General features: G+C 55.9%; 1 protein-coding gene across 1 annotated transcript in view; it reads right to left on the bottom strand.

The window, feature by feature from the left end:
- Positions 1-26,070, bottom strand: part of TMEM132B (transmembrane protein 132B) — a 393,438-nt gene that overhangs the window by 68,595 nt on the left and 298,773 nt on the right. The gene's annotated exons all lie outside the window — the stretch shown is intronic.

The raw sequence follows: 26,070 nt of genomic DNA, 5'->3' as shown, positions 1-26,070 counted from the left end.
CTCACCCCAGTCAGAGTGGCAATTATCAAGAAATCCATCAACATTAAGTGCTGGCGAGGATGTGGGGGAAGTGTACACTCATGCATTGCTAGTGGGAATGCAAATTGGTGCCACTGTTATGGAAAGCAGTGTGGAGATTCCTCAGAAAGCTTGGAATGGACCCACCATTTGACCCAGCTATCCCCCTCCTCGGTTTATACCCAAAGGACTTAAAATCAGCATACTACAGAGATACAGCCACATCAATGTTCATAGCAGTTCAATTCACAATAGCTAAACTATGGAACAAACCTAGGTGCCTTCAACAGATGAATGGATAAAGAAATGTATATGTATGCATATGTGTGTGTGTATATATATATATATATATATATATATATGGTAGAACATTACTCAGCTTTAAAGAAGCATGAAATTATGGCATTTGCTGGTAAATGGATGGAGTTAGAGAATATCATGTTGACTCAGAAAACCAAGGACTGCATGTTTTCTCTGATATGCAGAAGCTAATTCTCAATAAGTGGAGGCAGGTAAGGAAGAATACAGGTACTTTAGATTAGGTACAGGGGAGTGAGGGAGGGGAAGGAAGGATAGTGAGTGGAACAGGCATTATCAGCTCATGTGCAAGTGTGACTCCGTGACCCATGTGATCCTGCAACATGTGCAATCAGAAAAACCGAGAGATGGCCTCCATTTACGTGCGATCTCACAGATGCATGAATGCATTCCACTGCCATGTGCGACTACTCAGAACAAGTACAATTTAAAATCTCTAAAATAGAAAAAGTTTAAGAACTGCTACAGAGTTGTGAATCACGCAGTCAGAGCGAGTGAGACCCACTCCGGCTGGTCAGAAAGCGGACGGGGAAGGGAAGGGACGTCACTTTCTCCAGACACGACTTAGCTCCTGGAGCTCGGTGTCGGCTCAGCCCACCCCCGGCTGTGCCTCTCCACCAGGGACACCTCGGCCCCTGCAGGTCCCTCCTGCGGGCCACCACACCCAGAGCCGCCCTGGGCCCAGCGGCCAGCTCAGGCCACTGCACAGTCCCAGGACACCCACGTTGCGGGAGCAGGGCCACCATCACCCTACACGCAGGCAGTCACAGCCATGTGGCCTGGGCCGTCTGCACACCTTCCTCGTACACTGTGGGACAGGCCCTTTGTCCCCGCTCGCTCTCGTCCCACGGGTCTGCCCTGGGCCTGGCGTCCCCTGGACGTTCATCCGACATTTGCTGAATGAACAACTGCCTGGGCCACTGCAGGAAATGGCACCTTCCTCAGGGTTCAGTGCAGAGAGGCCACGCTGGACCCACAGCGCCCTGTGTGAATGAGGAGATAGCCATGCTTCTGTCCTGCTGTACAGCTGTCCTCCTAAGCTCCCGAGTCTGCAATGCCAAGGACGCACTTGAGGAGCACTGCTTAGACAGCCCGTGGGCAGTGCACAGCCTGGGCAACCTTACTCAGCAGTCCTGAGTGTGTACAGACTGCCTTAGGCTGGGAGGCCCCTCGGTGGGAGCAGGACCTGGTCCTGCCACAGCCAAGCTGATGGCCCTCTGCCCTTCTCCTGGCCCTTTCAGCAGGGACCAGATCGGCTCCATCTACTGACACATGACAGGTTCCAAAACCAAAAATGAAATTTCGATTAAAATCATCAATGAGGTTTCTAAGCTAGACGCTCATCCTCACCCACCCAACAGCAGACACTCCGGATCTTACAGAGAAAGGAAAGAGTGACATTCTGGGAAAAGTGAGCTGGGGATAGAAGGGAGCCTAGCAGGTGGGGGAGGGCACCGGCAGGGCGTGGGGGAGGGGGAGGCGGCCTTCTGGCAGGTGACTTTGGGTCTCCCCTCAATGGGACAGAATTGTGCCCTAAGATGGGGGCTGGGGATGCTGCTCAGCGTCCACCCTTCAGGCCGCAGGCCACCCCCTTCTTCTCTCCTGGAAAGACAGCAGGCCACCGAACCAGCCACGGGAGAAGCAGCCCGTGGGCCCCGGGGGGCACTGCAGGTCCCTGGCCTGGCCGGCAATCCCACGGGAAGCAGAAGAGACGCCGCATTTTCCCCAGGAGCCACGAACACGGCCCGGTGGCCTCAGGGCACGGCCATCATTGTCCCTCACGTCTTCTGCGAAGATCAGACGGCTGCTTCACCAGGCGGCGTGGTACAGGGCTGGGCTGGCCCGTGCGGGCACAGCGGTCGGCGAGTGTCCAGGACATCCCGGAGGGATCGAGCGCGGCTCTCCTCTTGGCGGGGAGGAGGCGGGGCAGAGAGACTCACAGAAAGGCCATTTGCCCTCTTGTGGCACAAGGACTGAAGAGACAGGGCCCCCCACGCCTGCCTGCGCTCCTGTGCCGCCCCCGTGGCTGTGGGAAGAAGGTGCTGTGCTGGACCTTGGTCCCGGGAACAGGGGGCAGGCGCCCGTGAGCCACCCTGGCTCCAGAGCCCCGCTGGCCACGCCGTGCCCAGGACTCTCTCAGGCGACAGTAGCCAGCCAGCCGACACCCGTAAAATAAGAAAGCCGTGGGCCGGAAGGTAAAACGGGACCTCGTCTTGTAGAAACAGGACAGGCGCACAGAAGAGACGCCAGAAATAGACACGTCGGAACGTGTCTCCAGGCAGGAGGAGAAGAGATGGTTTTCATTTTCTTCTTTATAAAAGTCTGCATTTAACAGACTTTCACAATGAGGGAAAAAATATTTTGAAAACAGATTATTTGCCTGCCTCAATTTCCGCCGAGCTTGAATAGCAGGAACAGAAAGGAGGTTTCGTTCTTGCCAGGCAAGCGGGGAGGTCAGCGGGAAGGAAACGGAGCTGGGGATCAGACGCGCTGGACCTGGGGTCTGTCCCTGCCTCTGAGGACCAGCAGGGCAGCCACGGGGTCTCAGTGGGAACGGACTGCAGGAAGGCCTCCCAGTGGCCAGCGCAGTCCAGCAGCTCCACGCCTGCCAACGAGGCCCAGGAATGCACACTAACGCCATTTCCCTGGGGATGCCGAGCCCACCACAGGACGGGAACCACCGGCCAGGCCACCAAGAGCTTTGGGAAGACATGGGGAGTCACTCTGGCTGGCGCCCTGGTCAAGGTCAAGAACAGCAGTCCTCCATTCAGGGAAAAGGGGGACCGAAGTGTCCAGGGACACTCCTGCAACAGGTAGATGAACGAGAAGGATCGGCGAAGGGACGAGGCATGTCATTTAGGGTCACACGGATACACAGGTGAACGCGTGACCATGCTGGGTGACGTGTCCATCAGCATCCAGCCTGGGGACAAAGCACCCGCAACGTGATCAGGAAATGTTTAAGACAAGAATTACTCGCTGATAAGAGGCGGGGGCAACTGCATGTCTTTAAAGACTTTAAGTAATGCGAGAGTCACAGATGGAAGGAGCGGCCCACCGCGGAGAGGAGGAGAGTCCCAGGGCCAAGGGCAGCTTCCTGCCCAGGCTGAGGCCCGGCCCTCACAGGAGGTGCAGCTGGGTCTGGTGGTCAGCGCTGGACAGCAAGCACCAGGGGGCTCTGTGTGGAGAGGCTGCAGGAAACCAGGGGAAGCTGCTGCCCACAGGCTGTGCCCTGTCCCACGGCCGCCTCTGCTGCAAGACCCACTGTGGCATGACCAAGGAAGAAGGGGCCCTGCAGGGTCCAGGACCGGCCAGAGGCAGGTGGGGCCGCAGCCCCAGCCACAGCCCCCTCTCACAGGGCCGCGAGTGGTCTCGACTCTGGACTCTGTACCCAGCTCTCCCTGCCGCAGCCTGGGGCGCTCTTCATGGCTCATTTTCCCAACCCCATGACTGATGAGCGACTAGCGCGTTTGAAGGGGTTCACCGATGGTCACGGTGTTTCATTTTGGCAGAATGTGAATTTTCAAAGGACAAAACGAAAACGTGCAGCTGACTGGCCAAGGAGACCCAGGCAGCCAGGGTTTGCAGAGCAGAATAAGGAAGAGCCAGAAACTGCAGAGAGGGACGCCCAGTGCTGTGCAGAGGGACAACTAGGACCTCAGCAGAGGGCTGGCCAGCACAGCTCCATGCAAAAGCCACTCGAGGCCAGGAAGGAGCCACCCAGAGAGACCCAAGGGAGCAGCACCCAGAGCCAGCACAGAACTGGCAACAGTGCCCGTGCCTGGAAACCAGTCTGGGGACCAGGACACTGGCTACAGAGCAGGGACGGTCCTGCCTGCACCAGGGGGAGGAGCTGGCCCTGAGCTAGATACCGCGCCGTCCCTCCCAACGAGAAAGAGTCTGGATCAACCACACTCTGTATGCCAAGGAACCCGGGGGAATCAAAGTCCGAGACACAGTAGCACTTACATCCGCTGCGAAGAAAGTGAAATAACAGAAAAAAGGACACATTGGATGCTATAAAAATCAGGAACGTTCGCTTTTCCAAAGACCCAGTTAGGGAGATGGAAAGCCGTCCTGGAGATCAGGAGAAAATATTTGAGAATCTCGTATCCAACAAAGGACTTATATTTAGAATACATAAACAACGCCAAAGCTCAACTGCAAAAACACCGAACAATCCAATTAGGAAACGGGAAAAGTGCCACCAGAAGACATTTCACTGAGAATTACATGTGGTGGAAAATAAGCTCGTGAGAAGACGCTGTTAGCTAGCCACAGAGACGAGACCACACACTTATCAGAACCCTTAAAATAAAAAATACTGGCAACACCGCATGCCGGTGAGGACACAGAGGAACCCCACTGCTCCTACGCTGCTAGTGGGGAGGGGAGGGGGCGCCGTCGCCCTGAAAATCAGCATCTTATCACCATGAACGTGGATGTCGGTGATGGTTTTGCCCGGGTGCCCCATGTCCACACTTGGCAGATTGCATCTACTAAGTATGCATGGATTTTGCCTCATACCTCAGTAAAGTGGGATGGAAATATAAAATTTTTTAAATGGTTATTACCTACTAAGTTGATAAGAATACTTATCATATGCTCCAAAAATACTGTCTACCCGGACTTGTTGGCACTCACCTGTAATCCCAGCAACTTGGGAGGCTGAGGCAGGAGGATCGGAAGTTCAAAGCCAGCCTCAGCAACTTAGCGAGGCCCTATCTCCAAATAAAACATAAAAACAAAATAACAAAATGGGCTTGGGATGTGGCTCAGCGGTTAAGCATCCCTGGTACCCACCAAAAAAGAATACTACCTAGAAAACTCCCTCATACACACACACACACACACACACTCTCTCTCTCTCTCTCTCTCTCTCTCTCTCTCTCTCTCTCTCTAACGTGACTTTACCTTATGACCCAGAAATTTCACTCTTGGACGTTCATCCCTGAGAACTGAAATTCTGTGTTCACAAAAGAGCACACACGAACGCTGACAGCAGACTTGCTCTCACCAGTCGGAAACTGAGACCCAGCTGTTCTTCAAAGCAGAAGGCCCGAGCATGCCACAGGACACCCCGCCACGCAGCACAGTGTGGCCACTGACCGGCAGAAGAGCGTGGACAGGTTTCCAGGGAGCTGTGCTGAGGAGAATGAGCTAATCCCAAAATGTCACCTGTCAGATGACTCTCTGGACGTCGCATTTTAAAATGCGTTGTCAGCTGTCAGTGGACCTTTATGTATTTACTTATTTATTTATGTATGTATACGAAGCGCTGAGGATTGAAGCCGGGGCCTCACGCGTGCCAGGCAAGTGCTCTACCACTGAGCCGCGGCCCCAGCCCCTTACGTCGAAGTCTTAAAATGACAGAATTACAGATACGGAAGATGATTAGCAGTTGTGAGTCAGGGTGGCAGGGCCAGTGGAGTTCAGCTGCTGTGGATCCAGTGGACAGCACCAGGGTCCCCGCGGTGACAGGCGGTGCTGAGCGTGCTCACACGGGATGACACAGAGGTGACGGGAAATAAAATCACGCAGGAGCGTGTGAAGACTCGCAGGGCCCGGCAGGCGAGCAGGGAGCATGGGTCCGTGCAAAGCTGCACAAGGGGACACAGAGCCTGCTGTGCTATTTGTCACAACTGCACCCAGAAACACTGTATCCAAAATCCAAGGCTGAATTTAAAATTTAAATAGAGACGTGGAAGGGGACAGGCCCAAAGGGAACTTTAGCAGTCAGTGGCACGAGAAAAGCACTTGACAAGACGTCAGCGGATCCGGCGCCGGAGAAGAGAAGGGGACACCAAGGTGGACACAGAGGAGGGGCATTTCAACCCCAGGAGCACATCGGCCGGCCAAGGGCAACCCGAGGACCCAACATCCGGGCAACAAGTCTCCAAAGACAGGTGAGGACAGAGAGCAGGAAGGCTTGGCACTGAAATGTCCCCAGATGTGATAATAGCCATGAACCCCAAACCCAAGGGGTCGACAGATCCCAGCAGAACAATGGAGAAGGTGTAAGAAAGGCCAACTCGAGCGGCAGGAAGCCAGCAGAGAGAGGACCCCAGAAATCAGCCAGAGGCCAAGACATCCCAAGAGCAGAGGCACCAGAAACCAGGGTGGAGTCAGCTTCCCACCAGAAGCCCGCAGGCAAGAGGGGCAGCCAGGGCCGCCCAGCCCGCAGGCCAAACTGCACCTCAGGTGCTTCCGCAGCCCGAGGAGGGGTCTCTCCACCAAGGAGAGGCCAAGCAGAGACTGAGAGCCGATCAACACAGGACCAGCCGGCTCCCGACACCAGGCACGTCAGGAAAAGATGAGCCCGGAGCAAACAGGGGTCTACAGGAAGGAGGAGAGAGCCGGGAAAGCATTAACGCTGGGGCAGTACTGGAGAGCCCTTCAGAATCGTTAATACCAGCACTCAAATGATGTTTAAACAAAAATAAGAACGAGGTAGCCAATGCGGCTACACAGAACCAGCTAAAGGTGCAGAGCAGAAGTCTCAGCTCAGAGAGACCCCGCAGCGCTGTCATGTGGGGCCAGGCGGCAGGGCGGGGTCAAAGGCAGAGCACGGAGAGTCCAAGGCTGAGGATCAGCTCTACAGCAACCCAGTAAAAAAGCTAAGCCACAGCTAACATGCTAATAAAAGTGATAAAACAGAACCATAAAAGAAGACTTGCTTGGTCCTAAAGAAGTCGTGAAAGGAAGAAAAGGAGACTGGAGGACAGAGGGGACAGATCGAAGCAGACAGCAAGGTGGGCACCTGAACCCGGCCACACACAACGACAGGACCGTGAATGGCCGGGACGCTCTGAGAGCAACCCTACGTGCTGCCCGCGACCGCTCTAAAAGGACGCAGAGAGGTAAAAGCGCAAGGGACGTCTCTGCAGCCGCATCACACCGTATTAGTCGCAGGAATGCGGTGGTGGCTGTGCCGGAGCCAGACCAAGTGGACTTCACAGCATGCAACGCTCCCATGAGCAAAAGGCCCGCGTCATGAAGGTAAAAGGGTCAACTCTGGAGAGAACAAACAATCCTAGAGGTGCCACCCAACAGCAGCAAAATACGTGAGGTCCCCACAGCAGAACCGCAGTGGGAAACAGCCCACTCTCCAGCCGGGAGAGGAAAACGCCTCTCACAGTCACTACATGACAGGTGGCACGCACTCAGGGGGCTGGAACCCCTCCACCCTGTGGAACGCCACACCCAGCCCCAGGGCAGGAGAAACCCCTCCCACCAGGAAGCAGGTCCTGGGAAGTATGCGAGGAGTCAAGTGCGAGTTCACACCACATGGGAATAAATACCAGAAAACCGGGCAGGGTCTGTGTGGGAACCCCCCCCAAACTCTAGAAAGTACCCAATGCCTTTCTGAGCCCCACGGATCGAAGAAGAGTGTCAAAAGCAAAATCAGAGCGTACTGTGAACTGAAAGAAGATGGAAACAGGGCGTGTGAGAACCTGGGGAAATTGACTGCACGAGCTGTCTGCAGCAGAGAGAGGCTCTGCGACCTCGGCTCGGCGACCTCGGCTTCCACCCAGTGGTCTACAGGAAAATGAGCTGATCCAATCCCAAGCCAGCAGAGGAAGGAAAGCGACAAACAGTAGAGCCGGCATCAACGCCATGTAAACAGGTACGACTAATTAGAATTTTAAAAATTTTTAAATAAATAAAGTAGTAAAAAATCTGTGAAACCAAAAGCTGGTTATTTCAGATGATCATTAAAATGGACGTAGCAATGACCACGATGATGAGGAGCGTGAAGAAGATGGCCGAAACTGTCAATCCCGGGAATGAGAGAGGACGTCCCTGCAGACTGGAGAATAGGAAGAGGTCGTGATGTCATGACGGGGCGTCCCGAGGGACCCCCAGGGAGCAGAGTCCTCTCAGTGGAAGGATGGAGAAGGGCGGAGCCTCGGTCTGTGACTGCCAGACACGGGTGTGACCCGGTCACTCTGGGGACTGCTGATTCTGTGAAGGAGACACAGGTCAGGAAGGACAACTGGGGACAGCGCCACCATGCCACAGAGGGGAATTCATCTGACCTGAGACCTGAGCGAGGGGCTCTGGCATCCCAGTGAGGAGAAGGTAGGACGCGCCCCTCCCAGGAAAGAGGCCAGCATGGCCAGGATGTGTCTGGAGGGGATGGCGGGTGGGGAGCGTGCAGAGGCCTGCAGGGAGCAGGGTGACTGGGCAACTCCAAGTGCAGCGCGGCGGCTGCCCAGACCCTGCCATGAATTACGAGGATCGCTGGTCTGTGCGCGGAGTGGAGCAGGGAGCCAGCGGGGCTGTGGCCGCCCTCCTGGCAGGAGGCCGAGGTGCCCGGGGCCGTGTAGAGTGGGGACAGAGAGCAGCAGGTGGGTTCTGGACGATTCTGGAGGTCAGAGCCAGCAGGACTTGCTGACGTCCAGAGGCGATGGTTGAAGGTGCAGAGGGGCAAGACGCTTCCAGATCCCCTTCCCAGCAGCTGGGAGGAGGGCAGAGCCTTTGCTGCCTAGGGAAGACAGACGGGAGGCTCTGCGCGGACAGGAGGGGTGGGACGCGGAGGGACTCTGAGCCCTGGAACTGCCACAGCGGTGCAGAGCCTTCCCAGAGCAGGGTCCCAAAACAAGAGCCCCTGGCAGAGTTGACTTCACTCCGAGCATTACAAGCGGTGCCCTCGAGCTGGAACCCCAACGCAAGGAGGCACCAGCCGCGAACTCAGGGGAAAGCTGTCCCGTCGGCCGTGGAATTCTAACCAAGCGCAGACACCGACAGCCTCCGTCCCAGTGAGGAGCCGCTTACCTGAGCCACACTTGCTGGTCTGGCTCCAAGGGAGGGCTGTGTCCTGCCTGATAGAGCAGCCACTGGACACAGGGATGACCACCCAGCGGAGGCTGTGGCTATGCACAGGAGACCCTCCCAAGTTGCTCCTCATCACAGGCAAGGGGGCAGGGGGCTCTTGGGTCAGTGCAGCCCCTGCCTAAGGGTCATGAGCAAGTCCTCTCTGAACCGCGGTAAACCATCTCCCTGCCTGTTTCCCTCAGAGCTGCCTTAACTGGAGGATCCCCAATGTCTCATTCCAGTCAAACACAGTCTGGAACCTTCTGTATTGAAACACAGCCGGCAGAAGCTGGAATACAGTCCCCAGAGTCCACAAGAGCCACCTGTGCAGGTGTGTGAGGCCGGACAGGCTAGGGACGAGGGCAGCGGTCAAGCCCATGCACTCTAAGCCAAACTGCCGCTGAGATACTGTCACCCCCTTGGAAGATGGACATAGAGGCTCAGGGACAGCCCGAGACTTGCCCCAGATCACACCGGCAGTGGGTGAGCAGGGGCTGGGACCCACATGGGCTGGACTCCTTCTCCTGCTCCACGCTCCCCACCGCTGTGCTTTAGCACTTTGCCATCTGCTGTCCCTCTGACAGACCCTGCTCAAAATGGCCAGGACAGAGGGTGGACAGACGTCCCCATCCAGGAAGAGCTGCTCAGCTTCCCCCTCTGCCTCTATCTCATGGAAACCGCAGGGGTGAGATCAACCAGCCACTCCATGGCCCTCCCTCCTTCCTCTCCCAACGAGGATGCCCAGGCCGAGGGACGATGTTCAGAACAGGCTGCCCCTCCAGACAGCATGGAAGAGCCCAGGCCCAGGGTAGGCACTCAGGTCTCGCGAAGGCCACTGGGGGCAGCGGAAGGCAGCACACACAGGGGCCTGCACTGACCTGGGGTCTCCTGCACTGCCATCTTGGGTGTTTATTTTGCTTTCAGAAATGTCCCCTCCTGAAGCATCTTATGGGGATGTTTTTTAATGTTTAAACATATTTTTAAAGGTAATACATGTACTTGCTTTCAAAAAAATAATAAGGCCCCTGGCAACACTGTGTTTCTTACGCCGGGTTTTGAGAGAATGCCTGTTCCTGCTCCTGCCCCCAGATCCGCTCCACCTCGTGTCCTTAGCTTACTCAAAGCTGCAAAGCCCCTTTCCCACTGTGGACCCGGATGTGCACCTCTTTGGGGGCTGGCCCTCTGCCCAGCACAGGACGTTCCCAGATGATTCTGGTAGGAGCCCCCACCAGGCCCCCCAGCGCCGGGCACGTCTGAGCACAGGCACACGTGACTCGACTGATCCTCTCCGTCCTGCTCGGCCGGCACGCGTGGGGCCTCCGTGCTACAGATGAGGCACACGGCCTGGTGTCAGAGAGCTGGTCGGTGCAGCAGCTGGATTCTCTTCTGGGCTGCGAGGCTGCAGAGTCCATTCTCCCCACATACTGCATCAGGAGGGTGGCCCACCTGGACACAGCTGTCCACTGGTCACTACAGGGGTGTCCAGATAGAAGGGCTCAGCCACCAGAGGCCCAGAGTGGGGCACCAGGGTGCACTGCCCTGGAGCTTCGGAGAGATGCCTTGACAAGAGGGAGGGAGAAGCAATAAAACCCATCCCCTGGGCAACTGGGCTCAGGGCAGTCACGGAAGGAAGGAAGGAAGGAAGGAGGGAAGGAAGGAAGGAAGGAAGGAGGGAAGGAAGGGAGGGGGGAAGGAAGGAAGGAAGGAAGGAAGGAAGGAAGGAAGGAGGGAAGGGAGGGGGGAAGGAAGGAAGGAAGGAAGGAAGGAAGGAGGGAAGGAAGGAAGGAAGGAAGGAAGGAAGGAAGGAAGGAAGGAAGGAGGAGGAGGGAGGGAAGGGAGGGGGGAAGGAAGGAAGGAGGGAGGAAAGAAGGAAGGAAGGAAGGAAGGAAGGAAGGAAGGAAGGAAGGAGGGAAGGAAGGAAGGAAGGAAGGAAGGAAGGAAGGAAGGAAGGAAGGAAGGAAGGAAGGAAGGAAGGAAGGAGGGAGGGAAGGGAGGGGGGGAAGGAAGGAAGGAAGGGAGGAGGAGGAGGGGTGGTGGTGGAGGAGGAGGAAGAATAGAAGGAGAAGGAGAAAAAGAAGGAAAAGAAGAAGATAGGTCTCCATAAAAATCCACATTGTTAGTTTCCCTTAGAGAAAGACAAATCCAAGCACCCGCCACACAGAGCCCAGGAGCCTCCAAGGCAGCCGTCAGTGGGGCAGGGCAGTGCTGTCCTGTGTGGATGGCGTGGACTCCAACCATGCAGCACAGGCCACCACTCCCTGGTGCCCACCAGCCACTCTGCCATGCCTGGCTTCTGTGTGCTTTTGAGTTACAAGTTTCTAGCACAAAATATTCCGTTCTGAAGGCTAATGGAAACCAGTACGGATTGCTCCAAAGGCACCCAAAAGTTACCATGGCAACGTCCCCTAAGAAGTAAGAGTGAGGCAACAGGAATTCACTACTTCTGGTTTATTCCATTAAAAAGAAAAACGCACGTCCACACCAACACCTGCTCGTGGATCCGAGCGAGCACGTTATTCACAAGAACCGGAAATTAGGAACAACCCAAAGCCTACCAGCTGATGGCAAAACCAAGTGGACATGGCCAGGGCCACACACCTGGGCAGCAGTGATGGATGCTATCAGCAGGAAAAAGGAGGATGTTCCAAAACACACTACTATGTGTCTCATGGATGAGCCTGGGAAATATCACGCTGAGTGCAAGAAGCCAGAGCCCAAGGCCACATGTCCCACAAGGGCTCTTGCGTGAACTGTTCAGGAGAGACCAGTTTATAGGCAGAGGTGGACGGAGGTGGTCTAGGACAAGGGGGCTTTGGGGAATAGAAAGTGGCCGTGGGTGAATATAGGGTCCCTTTGGGGTGAAGAAATTGATCTCAGTGGTGCTGACCCGACTCTGAACCTCTGACAGTGGCCCCATCCTCGAGCGGCTTGTAGAAGACAGAAGGACTACCCATGGGACCCGCAGGAGCTGCCAACCTTCTCTGCTTCCCTTCTGACCCTCTCGCTGGAGAAATTCACACAGATGGCATGGTCCCTGGGAGACAGCACCTCTTAACAGCAGCAGCTCCTCCTTGGCCGTGAATCGTGCATGCACCATGTCGCCTTGTAAGAAAGACAATGCCCAGGGGCAGCAGCACCTCAGAGGACAAGGACCTCAACACCCATGCCTCCATTCTCAGAGCTCAGAGGCACGGCAAGGTCAGGGCCAGCCTGCCAGGCTGCACGTGGAAACAGGGCATGCTTGTGCCCAGACACAAGCCCCTGGCTTCATGTGGGTGCCTCTCAATAGGACAAGGGGAACTCACAGGGAAGTCTGGTGGGGACACAGCCCACCCAGGAGGGTAGCCTGTGTTGCACCCCTTCATACCTTGATGCCTGGACAGCCTGTCTGCTGATTTAAGCCTCTGTTATGGTTTGGATGTGAGGTGTCCCCCCAAAGCTGATCCCAATCAGTGATTTAATCCCCTGATAGGGATTCACTGAATGGCAACTGAAGTGGTGGGCATGGCTGGAGAAGGTGGGCATCGGGACGTGGCTTTGGGTATATATTTTGTATCTGGAGAGTGGAGTCTCTCTTTCTCTCTGCTTCCCTCTGCCACACACGCTGCCTAGATGTTCTGCCTCATCTCAAACCTGAGGAATGGAGCCGGCCTGCTATGGACTAAGATCTCTGAAACCATGAGCCCTCGTATAAACCTTTCCTCCTCTACAGTTGTGCTGGTCAGGTTATTTGGTCACAGCAGCAAAAAAGCTGACTGAAACAGAAATCAGTAGCGAGAAGTGGGGTCGTTGCTGTGAGTAACCTGGCCATGTGGTTCTGAAGCTTTTTGGAATTGGTGGGAGGAATTTTGAGATGTTTAGCAGGGCAAGCTGGAAATGCTTTAGGTTGTTATAAGCAGAGATTAATGGCTGATTCTGGTGGGAGCTCAGAAGACCAGCATGGTGATAGAACTGTGATCAGTGAAGATGATCAGTGAAGAACTGGCTCAAGAAGGACTCAGAAAAGGAGGACACTATGAGAATTTGGAGTAGAGGCCATTCATGCTATGTTCTAGCTGAGAGTTATCTGCATTTTGCCCATGTCCTGAGACTTTCTGTGAAGCTGATTTTAGAAGTGATGGACTTCTTAATCTGGCTGAAGAAATGTCTAGGCAGCATGACATTCAGGCAGTGGTATGGATATTGCTGGTGGCTTTTAGTCAAACTTATTGTGATAATCAGTAACAGAGGCAGAGCAGAAAGATTTAGAAAAAGTAGACTTGAAAGGCCTGAGTAAAACTTGGGCTAAGGAAGTTGCAGATGTTAAAGACATTACGCCACTAAAGGAACGCTAAAGACCATGCCTAGAGACAATGAGGAAGATGGCTGAGGGCATCTCGGGAGCTGGAAGACCATACCCATCTCAAGCTCAAGAGAGTAAAGATGAAAATTCTCTTGAGAAGAGGCCAGTGGGGCACACTTCTTGTACAGGGAGCCGAGGAAGGTTTTTCAACGTGGTCAGCCACACAGGCTACTGCTCAAGATGGCGGCAGACCTTGGCCTCAACCACGTGGTGCTGGTTCTGCAGGAATGCAGGATGCTGGAGTTAGGAGGCCATATAGGCTTCCACCAAGATTTCAGATGAAGGCCTGGGAGGCCAGGCAGAGTGCAGCAGAGTCGGAGTGCCTGCGGGCACCCCCTGGGAAGGCAAAGTGTGGACATGTGAGGAGGAAGCTGAAGCTGCAGTGGAGACCCCAGGATTAAGAAATGTCAGTAATTTGGGACATCGTCCTAGGAAAGCTGCAGGAATCAGGCAGAGACAAGCCAACAGGAAGGCCACTTGGGCTGTAATGAACAAGGCCAGGGGACAGAGCTACGCATGCCATTTGGAGAGAACATCAAGATGTCATGAGTCCCAGGTGCCGGACATGGAGCTACAGGACCAGTTTGTCCAGCTGGATTTCAGTCTTGCTATGGTCCCATCCCTTCTTTCCATGCTCTATTTTTGTAAATGGAAATGTTTACTCAGTACCTTTATATGTTGGATATTTGTAAATTGCTGTTAATTTTACAGGAGCTCACCATGCAAGATTGCCTTGAGCCTCGAAGACTTTGGACTGAGCTTGAGATGGGTGTGACCTTGCCAGCTCCTGAGATGCCCTCAAGCCATCTTGGAACTGCCGAGACTATGGGGACTCTTGGAAATGTACCAAATGTATTTTGCAAGATGAGTGTGAGCTTTAGGGGAACAGGAGCCAAATGTTATGGTTTGGATGTGAGGGGTCCCCCAAAAGCTCACGTGTGAGACAGTGCAGGGAGGTTCAGAGGAGAAGTGATTGGGTAGTGAAGGTCTCAACCTAATCAGTGAATTAATCCCTGATGGAATTAATTGAAGTGATGGGTGTGGCTAGAGGAGGTGGGAATTGGGGCGTGGCTTGGGTATGTATTTATATCTGGAGAGTGGAGACACACTCTACCTCTCTCTGCCACATGCTCCGTCATGATGTTCAGCTTCACCTCCAGCCCCAAGGAATGGAGCCAGCCTGCTGTGGACTGAGACCTCTGAAACCATGAGCCCTCAAGTAAACCTTTCCTCCTCTACAGTCATGCTGGTGGCGTCATTTGGTCACAGCGGTGACAAAGCTGACTAAGACAACCTCCATCCGCAGCAGGGAAGGCAGGACCTCACAACCATCACCAGCCAGGGGCGGAATTTTCCAGAGTCATGGCAGTTCTGGGGAAGGTGAGAAGGGTGGGTGAGTCTGCCCCAGGTCCGTGGTGACCTCTCCTGTTCTAAATGTTTTCATTCCTTTCTTCAGAAAAGATTCCAGCAGCTTCTCTGTCTTTGTCCTAAGAGACCAAGGCTCCACCACTCTGCCTGAGGACGTCAGCGTTCTGAGCGCGATCCTGAGTCCTGGGGTAGAAGCCCTCCTCCGTCACCGAGGAAATTTCGCAAAAATAGTATAGAGTTCCATTCCTGGGCAGAGAGCCTGATGATGTCCTGATGTCAAGAACTGAGCTCCTCATGATCCCAAACTGGTGGCCCAGGGCCCCTCGCCAAGGTGTGCAGAAGGGAAGACTGAAATCTCAGCATTTCGAGTTCACCAAGCATGGGGTCTTCCATTCACCATCGCAGGCTGACCACGTGGTGAACCTCCTCTTCCTCCCTCAAGATCTCATTACAGTGAGACTAAAGGTATGGAAAAGTAGAAAGCTCTGGACCAAAAGGGGCCCCCAGTGACAAGGAGAACAGTCCTTTCTGGATCAACAGTAACTGGTTTTTGAAGCAAGTGGGGACTTTAATACAGACTCTGAACAAGACACTGCTACTAAAGTGGTAGCACCTGGCTCCAGGAGAGACTGCGGGCGCATATCCTCTGACAATGTGCATATACCTGCGTATAATTAGATACCACACGTGTTACTCGTTATGCACCAAGCCCAAGGAGCTGCTTATTCCTCCGCTGTGGAGGGGCCAGTCGATGCCTGTACCACCCAACACGCTGTATTCATGGGTACAATGTCCTACATCTGCACAGGAACAATGGCAGCCACTCACCCCAGGTGACTGCAGAGCACTTGAGATGTGGCTAGTGCCGCTGAGGAACGAACCTAAGTTTTATTTAACATCAGTTGACTGTACTGTAATAGCCACAGGCAACCAGTGGCCGCCATATTGGATAGTGCAGATGCCACACTACAATTAAACAGTGCCACTTACAGCATGGACGTGGCTGTCATGGCGCTAGTGATGTTAGTAACAGTGACAACGTAACAGCTCCAATCGTTGACTTGATTTTTACCATAAGTGTCCCCTTAATCATAGCAAGATGTTTTAAAACCAGTATCTTGTGGTGGTTCATGGTTTTTGAAATTCAGGGACCTCACATCAGATTCCTTGTCTTCTCTTAAACAGAAGCGAACGGGGGACTTGACATATTTTTAAATCCCAGCATGTAGAGAAGGAGCTCGTGGTGACGAGGTGTGATGTCCATCCCCAGCTATCTGTCTAGCCAGCTCTCTCTTTGCACAGTGGTGACTTAGATGAGCTATTTGGAATGGTGGTCATATTGGGGTGCTGGGATTTTAAAATTTTCTATAATGAGCACAAATCATTAGAAATAAAAACAGTAAAGCTTTTTGAGGGAAAAATCCACTAGGCATCCACCTGGCCACGGGGCCTGCCGTGTGTGGTTGAGGGAGGCTGCACCTTTCCCCGGGGCCAGGTGCCAGGTGCTGCAACCAGCTGGGCAGCAGGAGGGAGCCTCGCTCACGTGCTCAGAGGCCAGCAGAAGCCCCTGGTGCAGCCTCCACTGGAGACAAGGCCCAGCAGGTGTCCTGGTGCCTTCTGGGAGTGGAGGGGAAGCGCACCTGTGGCCACAACCTGGTCTGTCGGCGCCATCTAGTGGGGACACCAGGGACGGTCACCCATGATTCCCTCCCTGGGAAGAGAAGTCAAAGCAGATCAAAAACAAAACGCCATCTTGACCATTTGTGAAATCGAAGCCATTCAGAAATCAGTTCTCTGGGCTCTGTCACGGGCCAGGCAAGCGCGGGGCACAGGGCCACTTCTTGCTGTGTGCCTCGGGGGCGGCCGGCGGGCCCTGGGCAAGGGCGGGGCCAGAATGACTATTTACAAGTCTCATCTGCTCTGTGGGTCAGGGGTTCTGGCCCGTCGCGGAACATCCCGACTGCCACCAGGCTCCGTATTTCCTCTTTAAGAAAAATAAGCAAGACACCGTTAACATTTACCATACTCACTGTCTCCTCTTCACGCCAACGGTAACAATGCCGAGGGTTCGCGTGACCCTTTTGCAGACGGGATGACCGAGGCAGACCCCGTGGCAGGCACACAGCTTCAGCAGAGGGTGATGCCGGACCTTCTTGAGCAGGCTGGGCTCCCCGGCCCCCTGCTGCAGGCGGGGCTGTCGTTCAGGGCCAGCACAGGGGCTGGCCAGCCGCTGTGGGCAAGGGCTCCCTGCCATTTCCAATCGGGAACAGAAGGCTTGGGGAGGCTTCTGGAAGCCGCGGTGCTGGGGCGGCTCCCCTGGCCACAGCTCCTCCGCGCTCTGACAAACTGCCCGGCTCACCTGCCAACAGTCAGTGGGGTTTCCCGGTTTTTAAGAAAACCATGGTCTCGGGATGCACTCTCCCGACGAGCTTGGCAGTAAAGGGGGCATAAAACAGGAAGGTCAGGTCCCCGCATAATCGCTCCGCATCTCGTCACTCAGGGCTCGTCACCCAACACAACGGACACTCCCAGGGCAGCCCTGATGGACGTGCCCCGCGCTGTCGTGTGGGGGGTCATGAGTACTGATGGTGTTGGCACAGCCTTGAAGAACGTGCCAGGGCATCGTGCCACCAGAGCGCTCAGACCCTCCTGGGCTGTGCCTCTGACTGTCGACCACCCCGTCTCTCCCAGGTTTGCTCACTGGGTCTCTTCCTCCCTTTCACCTTCAGAAATCAGAAATCAGCAAAGGCTCTCCCACCAAGAGGCCACTTGACGCAACACGCATCTTGGTGGCCTGTCCCTTCTTGTCTACGCAGCCGACTCCAGATGGCCCTCCAGAGGCCACCGTTTATACCGCTGTTTTCTTAAAACGTGCTGGGAGGGGGCGCGCCACAGCAACCCAGCGCTGGGGCCCCCGCCCAGGGGCTCAGGAAGCATCCTTGCTGCCGCCCCCTGGAAGGCTGCTGGCCGCCCCAGCGTGGCACCTGTGTGGCACACGCCTGCTGCAAGCGTCAACAGCAGCAGCACAAGCTCCTGGCTCCACCAAGCGTGGTTACTTGTGAAGTGCTCGCTGGACACACCTTGCCCTCGACAATTGGAACTCGCTCCTTCCACCTGCGCGTGGGTTGGCTCCATCAGGGACCATGTGCACATGACCCACTGGGCGCGGGACCCCGGCACGCTGGTATCTGGGGGCCCAGAAGATCTGCCTTCAGCCTATTCAGACTCCGACTGGCAGATGCGCGTGGTCTCGGCAGGAGTCACACTGACCAACTTGTTTTTGGGGGGAAGAGGCACACAGACCTTGTAGATAGGCTCAGAAAGTCAGGACTTCACAAAAGTAACTTTCTCTGATAGAAAAGGCTCTTTCTCCTCTGGGTACGCAGAGTCCAGGCAGCGCCGCTGGAGCGACCGCGGGGCAGCTGAGCCGCTGAGACCGGCCATTGTCCAGAATCCCAACCCGGCTGCAGATGCTGAGGGGGCAGAGACCGGGCCAAGCGGCGCTGAGTGGCAGGTTCACGGCCACCACTTCCTGTTCTGGGCTGAACAGTGTCCCTCCTGAACTCACGCCCACCAGAACATCGGCGCGTGGCCCAGTCTGGAAACGGCTTCCACGGGTTGAGATGAGGCCCTGTTTGGTCCAGGTGGAGGGCGAGGACACAGAGACACGCACAGAGCCACCTGACGACAGGCAGAGATGGGCGCGGGTGGCCACAGCCGAGGACGCCGTGGAAGCTGGGGAGCCTGCCCCGTGCTCCAGGACGACAGCGCCCTCCTGACACCTGCTTCCGCACTTCAGGCCTCCAGAGCCCGAGAGGAGCAACTCCTGCTGATTTAAGGCCCGGTCTGTGGGACTTCTTCACTGCAGCCCTAGGAAACTAATGGGGTCCCGGCACGGTCACTGCTGGCCGACGGGCATCTGCTTCCTGCTGCAGCATGGTCTTCTGGGACTGCTGGGTGCACTAAAGTCCACTGCCCACCCCCAGGCAGCTGGGGTCTTACAAGTGCATCATGGAAAAGAAAGAGGAAGAAAGGGAGGAGGGAAGGGAGGAGGGAAGGAGGGAGAGAGGGGGAGGGAGGGGAAGGAGGGAGGAGGGAGGGAGGAGGGAGGGAGGGGGAGGGAGGGAGGGAGAGGGAGGGGAAGGAGGGAGGAGGGAGGGAGGGAGGGAGGGAGAGGAGGGAGGGAGGAGGGAGGGAGGGGAAGGAGGGAGGAGGGAGGGAGGGAGGGGAAGGAAGGAGGAGGGAGGGAGGGAGGAGGGAGGGAGGAGGGAAGGAGGGAGGAGGGAGGGAGGAGGGAGGGAGGGGGAGGGAGGGAGGGAGGAGGGAGGGGAAGGAAGGAGGAGGGAGGGAGGGAGGGAGGAGGGAAGGAGGGAGGGAGGAGGGAGGGAGGAGGGAAAGAGGGAGGGAGGAGGGAGGGGAAGCAACCTGAATACTGATCACTGGGGAAATGCCAAGAAAAGACCCCCGTGGAACAGCGGAAAGGCGCGCTGCTTCTGGGACGCAGTGGGAGGTTGTGCTCCAGGGCTGTCCGGGTAGGCTTGCTTTGTGCTGGGTGGAGAGTTGATCTGGGGGCTGAGGAGGCGGGCAGGGGGGTGACACAGAATGCAGCCGCTGCCTCGGGAGGATGCGACCCAGCTGGGAGGAGGGAGCTGGAGGCAAAGGAGAGAGGGGCTGGGCGGGGGCTGCATGTGCCACACGGAGCCCCAGCCCTGCTCAGCACACCGCACTGAACGTCCCTGTCCCTGACCCCATCCCCCAGCAGCTGCGAGTCCTGGGGGACAGAGGGCAACGTGCTGTTGGTCCCCCGTGGTCACCAGTATCCACAGGAGATGGTGGTCAGTCCCCGCTGGCGGAGCGCACAGCCCGCAGTGAGGCCCCAGCATCTCGCATCGGTGTTCCTCAAAGCCAGACCACGTGGCCCACCCCAGACGCGTGCGCACACACGGGACCAGCGGGTGGCTTCCCGTTGCACACAGACACAGACGCCAGGCGCCCTCACCGAGGGCCGCAGAAGGAGTCTCTTATTAGCCTTTGGGGTCCATGATACTGGATACACACGTAAGTGCACACGTACACTCACACAGATGCACACACACACACACACACACGCCCGTGAACAGACATACACACAAACCCACACACGTGTAAACACCAAGGTACGCACACGGGCACGGATAAACACATGAAGAATCACCTGTGTGCAAAGCACACACGCAGACACACGTGCCTGCTGGCGTGTCTCACCGCCCCTCGCTGGTGTCAGCCTTTCTTTTGAGACAAACGTGTGCCACGAGCCACGGAGGCATGGGCAGCACCGGCGCTCACATCAGCTGTCCCACGGCCTCAGAATGGCACTGGCACCCCGGACACCGGGTCGTCCCCAGAGTCACCGCGTCTGACCCTAGGTCTTGGTTTGCGGCACCATTACGCTGCATACACGGGTCTGTAAAACCCTGTCTGTATTCCTGCATCATAAAGTGGCTTTTGTGAATATTTCAATCACTACATTATATCACATTGGTTTTCTTATTAATTTTTAATAAAAACACGTTTCTGCGTTTGTAAGAAGTCAGAGCCCTGGGTGCAGCTGGTGCAGACACCAGAGCCAGGCAGCCAGGTGCCAACAGCCCTGCGCCCTGGGCTGCGACTTCCCGCAGGTCGCCATCTCCCAGCTCCTGAGCTTCCCCACCTGTAAACCTGGGGTAACGGGCGTCCCTCTTCTGAGTGCTCAGTGAGATGACCCCTAAGCCACTGCTAACGCTCCCAGCTGAGAACTCTGTCTTACGTGGAAAAGGGACTTTGCAGATGCAAATGAGCTAAGGTTCCCGAGATGGGGAGGTGATCCTGGACCTTCAGGTGGGACGAGGGTCAGATTCAGAGGTGATTCGAGGGCAAAGGTCACGGTGACGTGATGACTGACGCAAGCCCGGGGTGTGGGCGACATCCATGCGCTGGAGACAGCAGAGGACCCATTCTCCCCAGAGCTCAGAGCAGGCAGAGCCCTGTGGCACCTTAGCTCCAGGGGAGCCACTCCGGACAGCCTTGCAGGACGGGGGGAAGATGGTTGTATCGGTTACAGCGACCACGTCGGAGGGAACGGGTTCCGGCAGCAGTGCCGGGAGAAGGCCGTGGGCTGTCGGACCAGCGCCTGTAGACCCTCCCGCCTTCCTCTCAGCCCACTCCCTGGCGCCTGTCCCCGTCTCCCCTGCTCTCTCCCTGGCCTCCTTTGTTCTGCCTCCTTTTGCTTGGAGATGTATTCCCACCCTCTGCGTGGAATGCTCTTCCTCCACAGCTTTCTATAGCTGGGTCTGCCTTCTCATCTAGTCTCAGAGCAGATGCCAGGTGTTTAAAAGATGGCTTCCTGGCCCTCTGCCACTCCTGGGCCTCTGCACTCTCCTTCCCAGGGCGCCCAGCACACCTGAGGCTATGGACACAGGCGTTTACAGCGTCGGTCAGTCCGCTCCCCTAGGAAGTGAGCAGAAAAGCAGAGTCCCTGTCTGCCTTGTGCATCGCCGTCCCCTGGAACAGCCCCTGGCGCAGAGTCAGCACAGAAACACGTTTAAAATAAAGAAGTGTTTGTGCCCAGGCCGTGCCGAAGGGTTCCAGGCCAGGCCATGAAAAAGGAATCTGATTATCTCTCACTCCAGCCTCGGCAGAGCCCGGTTCCCAGTTGCCTAGAAACTCACCAAATGTGTGTGTTTCTTGATTCCACCCTCTTTGACAGATAATGTGTTTTTTATCTGCATGTGCAGAGCTGGGCTTTCTAGTTTTAAGCACTGAGGTTGAATGGTGGGCTGCAGTCCTAAACTCCCACCACCCAAAGGAACAAATCTCCAAGCTCGAAGCTCAGTAACTGGACAGAAGACCCAAGAAAACGAACCCTGTGGAGGGAGAAAGAAAACGTGTGCTTTCAGAGGGGACGAGAGGGAAGGAGAGAAACAGCCCTGGTCAGCCTCCCCAGCCAGACAGGGCAGAGAGCCACACAGGTGTCCTTGCGATGGCGCCAAAGGCAGGGCCGTCACCAGGGCTGCAAAGCTCTCTGCAGACCACCCTGCTTCAGAGGGGCCTGGGGTTTCCTCCACCTGGGCTGCTCTTCTGCAGAGGGAACCATTAGACACAAATGGCTGCCACGCCTAGGGGTCTCCACGCCAAAATGTCATCCATTCCACTCTCTCTTTTCACTTAACAAAAAGTGAAGAATCTGGCACATAGTGTAGGCTGAATTAATGATGGTTGTATAGTGATCAGTGGATGGATGGATGGGTGGATGGACAGACGGATGGGTGAATGGATAGACAGAAGGGTGGATGAGGGATGGGTGGATGGACAGATGGATGGATAGATGGGTGGATGGATGGGTGGATGAGTGGGTGGATGGATGGATGAATGGATGGAAGGAGAGATGGATGGGTGGATGGATAGACAGAAGGGTGGATGAGGGATGGGTGGATGGACAGATGGATGGATAGATGGGTGGATGGATGGGTGGATGAGTGGGTGGATGGATGGATGAATGGATGGAAGGAGAGATGGATGGGTGGATGGATGGGCAGAAGGGTGGATGAGGGATGGGTGGATGGACAGATGGATGGATAGATGGGTGGATGGATGGGTGGATGGACAGGTGAACGAATGGTTGGGTGGATGGATGGAAAGGTGGATGGTGAGCTGTAAGTGGGTTCGAGATGGCGCATTTGTTGCTTCACAAGGCAAGATGACTGGAGCTGGGAGGCTCCTAATGGCTCAGCTTAGCCACCCATGGTGTCACCAAGAACCCAGGCTCTTTCTCCATTTCCATTCAGTCACACTCAGTGTGCCTCTCCGGGGGGCCACAGCTATACCTCCTCACACGGCTGAGTCTGGGGAGGGGATCATGGAGCTTTATGAAGGCAAGAAACGCATCTGCCTTGCTGATAGTTGCTATTGATAATTAGTCATTACTAATTCTGCCTTACCGTGACCCAATGCAAGGCTTAGGACTCTAGAAGTGCCTTAGTCCATTGGTGCTGCTGTGTCCGAATTCCGGAGGCCAGGAGCTGGTTTCCCCCTAGTTCTGGAGGAGGACAGTCCAGGACCAGGGTGCTGCCAGGTTCAGTATCGGGACAAGATCTGGTCTCTGCTTCCAAGATGGCGCCGTGCAGCTGCACCCTCGGGAAGGACAGAAGGCTCCTCACAAGGCAAAGGGGCTGCAAGGCCAAAGGCCCACGCAAAGCTCCCTCCGGCCTTTACAAGAGGAGCAGCCGTTCATGGGTCTTCCCAGCTCAGCCTGATCGGCTCCTAATACCCCCATGGGTGGGGCATTGGCACGTTTCAACTTGAACAGAGACCTGACCCCTGGAGAAGAAGACAGACCCCTCGGCTGCAGCCTCCCCCCACTCGCTGCACCACCCCCGCCCCACCTACCATTGGCAGCCAGGCTGGGCCACCTGTCCCGGGCTCCCAGGCTCTCCTGCTCTGCTGGCCACACTCTCTGCTCCTCTGGCTGGGACACCCGTCTTTTCCCACTGGGCGAGCATCGATTCGCCTTCGGGACTCCACAGCAGGCCCCTCCTCCCGGTTCCTCCTCCCCTGACTCCCGACAGTTCGCGACGCCCCCGTGTGACTCTCTCCCCACCCACCCCAAGCCCTGTGGCTGTGTCTGTCTCAGCACGTTAGACTCTTTCTTTTCTCCAGGAGGAGAACCCACCACGTAGCCTGAAGCCCAACTTCTGTTTAGCCTTCTCCCAAAGTTTGACAGCTACACCAACAGAGGGCTAGATGATGTGATGATAATGGCAGGATGAAAATAATAAAAACTAAATATGATTAAGTGCCAACAATGTGCCGGGTCAAGGTGCAAAGATGTTGCCTGTAATATCTCATTTAATCCTCAGGAAACTCCACTGAACGAACCAGGTCTCAAGCACTTGCTTTGAAGCCTCTCTAGACAGTGACCTGAGATGCAGGGTCACACCGGACACCACCGTCACCCACCCCAGCACTTTCTACCTGCAGGTCACTGAGCCAAGTGCAAGAACATGGCCCCAAGTGGAGACCAGCCAGATGGGGGGTGCTCCTGGCCACAGAGATGCAGCACAAACTGGCCTCACGGGGACACGGGAAGCTCAGCTTGCACCCGCGGGGAGGAAACGGGACAGGTGAGGTAGGTGGCAGAGGGCACCCCGGCACAAACTGCAGGGCAGCCGCCCACGTGGGGAGGCGCCCAGCTCCATCCACGGGACTCGCACCTGTCACCAAGAAACAGATGGCTCCTGGGGAGAGCCGTAGCCAAGGCAGAAGACCGTCCGGCCGAGCTGCGTCTTGGCTGCATGCCGCACACCCGTCGCCCAGCCCTTCATTCACAGCCACAAGGTTGTGGGCCGCTCCTTCCCCCAGCTCCTTCCATGCCCGCCACGGGACCTGACCCTTGAGTGACATCCCAATCAGTCCAGCACCTGAGTTACGTGGCCCCAGGAGAGAGCACGCCAGCCAGCACTGGCCAAAGCAGGGTTGGAGTGCTTTTGGCCAAGTCGCATTTCCGAAAGGGAAATTCTGAGAGTCAAGAACAACATTCCCCAAAGCTGAATAGCCATGGAACAGCAGCCCTCCCCTCGGACGCTCCTCAAACTGTTGCGTATTACAAGATGCTAAGATTAAAGTTTGGACAGAGACACTCTGTGCTGCAAATACTCAAATCCACCAGCAGCCATGTGCAAGCAGCCACAGACGATAACAAACGATCGTGGCTGTGTTTCAGTACAAACCAGGCACCAGGGTGGATTGGGCCCATGGTCTGCACTCGGCCAACCCCGTTCTCTACTCCGGCCCTGGCCAGGAAACACACCTTGCTTCCCGGAGCTACTGGCTACCCTAGGAGCTACCCTAGGAGCTAGTGGCTGCTCAGGAAGAGAGCACAATGCTGTTAAATCCCATCCCTGTGAGTGCCAGGAGGTTTTGGCAGCCACGGGGACCTGAGGCCAGAGACTGAGCAAGGTGGCAAGGACTTTGATCAAAGTGGAGACAGTTCCCAGCCTTGGCCCAACCCAGGTTGAGCTGGGGACTGCAGGAGAGCTCCCAGGGACAGGGACCGCGGGACCCCTCGTCTCTCCCTGACACGCACACCAGCCACCGCTGTTCTTAGCAGCTGCTCCCCTGCCAAGGTGTGGCTGCCACCACACCAAAATGTGGCTCACTGCTGATGGGGACAATCTCCATATCTAAATGCGCTGGGATTGGGATTAAAGCACAGGATTCGTTCATTCATTCCACACATGTCAACTGTGCCAGGCATCGTTCCAGGGCTGAGGATGAACCTAAGCAGGATCTCGCCCCCGGGAGGAGGTCAGAAGATGAACTCCAGCATCGACATCTACGAGGACCATAAACTGGGAAGGCGTGGATGGAAACGGAAGAGCACAGGGTGGGGGTGTGGAGGCTGCTTCAGTCAGTGTGGTCAGGGAAGGTGCCTGTCCAACGGCCGAGGAGGACAGGAGCAGAGCCGGGAGGTGAAGGGAAAGTGGGTTCCAGGCAGAGGGCACATTCCAGGATGCTCGGGATGGGGAATTAATTGATTGTAGATGAATTAATTAATGGGGTTTTCATCTGCACCTGTCTCAACTCTGGTATCCAACTTGAGTGACAAATGATCAAAAGCAGTCACAGCTTGACCCAGAACGTCTGTGTGCAAGGTCCCAGGCAGGAAGCTCAAATCAGGACAGAGAGTATTTGATCAATTCCAGGACAGAAGAGCATGGAGCACGTGGCCCCCCATGGACGCAGAACTGGAATAGCATCTGTCCATGCTATTCCATGACTCTGTCCTCAGGGGTGGCCCCTGGGCCTTAGTTGTGAACAGACTTCAGCTGAACACAGGGAAACAAATCCAGCCGCCTCCAGAGGCCCAGGAAGCAAAATCACAGGCAGTGCAATGGGCTCTGGGACCCCGGCCAGGTTCAGCTGGTCAGTTCCCAACAAGGCTCTCTGGGTCCATCTGCCTCGTAAAGCTTGCCAATCGCAGGCCACCTGGGGACTCTCAGGGCAAAGCCGGCGGACGAGGGGCTGGTTCCTGGGCACACAGAACTCTGTTCCCAGCACACATTCCCATACATTTCAATGAGGCCGTCTTCCCTGGGCGCAGCGCTGGGTGCTGACGCGCACGCAGATGGAGACAATAAAGGACAAGGGCTCCCAGGAAAGCATTCCGCACGCTCCACAAATGAAAAGGGATC

This window comes from Sciurus vulgaris, assembly GCF_902686455.1.
Source record: "Sciurus vulgaris genome assembly, chromosome: 8".
In the NCBI taxonomy this organism is placed as follows: Eukaryota; Metazoa; Chordata; class Mammalia; order Rodentia; family Sciuridae; genus Sciurus; species Sciurus vulgaris.
The sequence above is the reverse complement of the archived record's forward strand: the minus strand, read 5'-3'. Positions and strand labels throughout refer to the sequence as shown.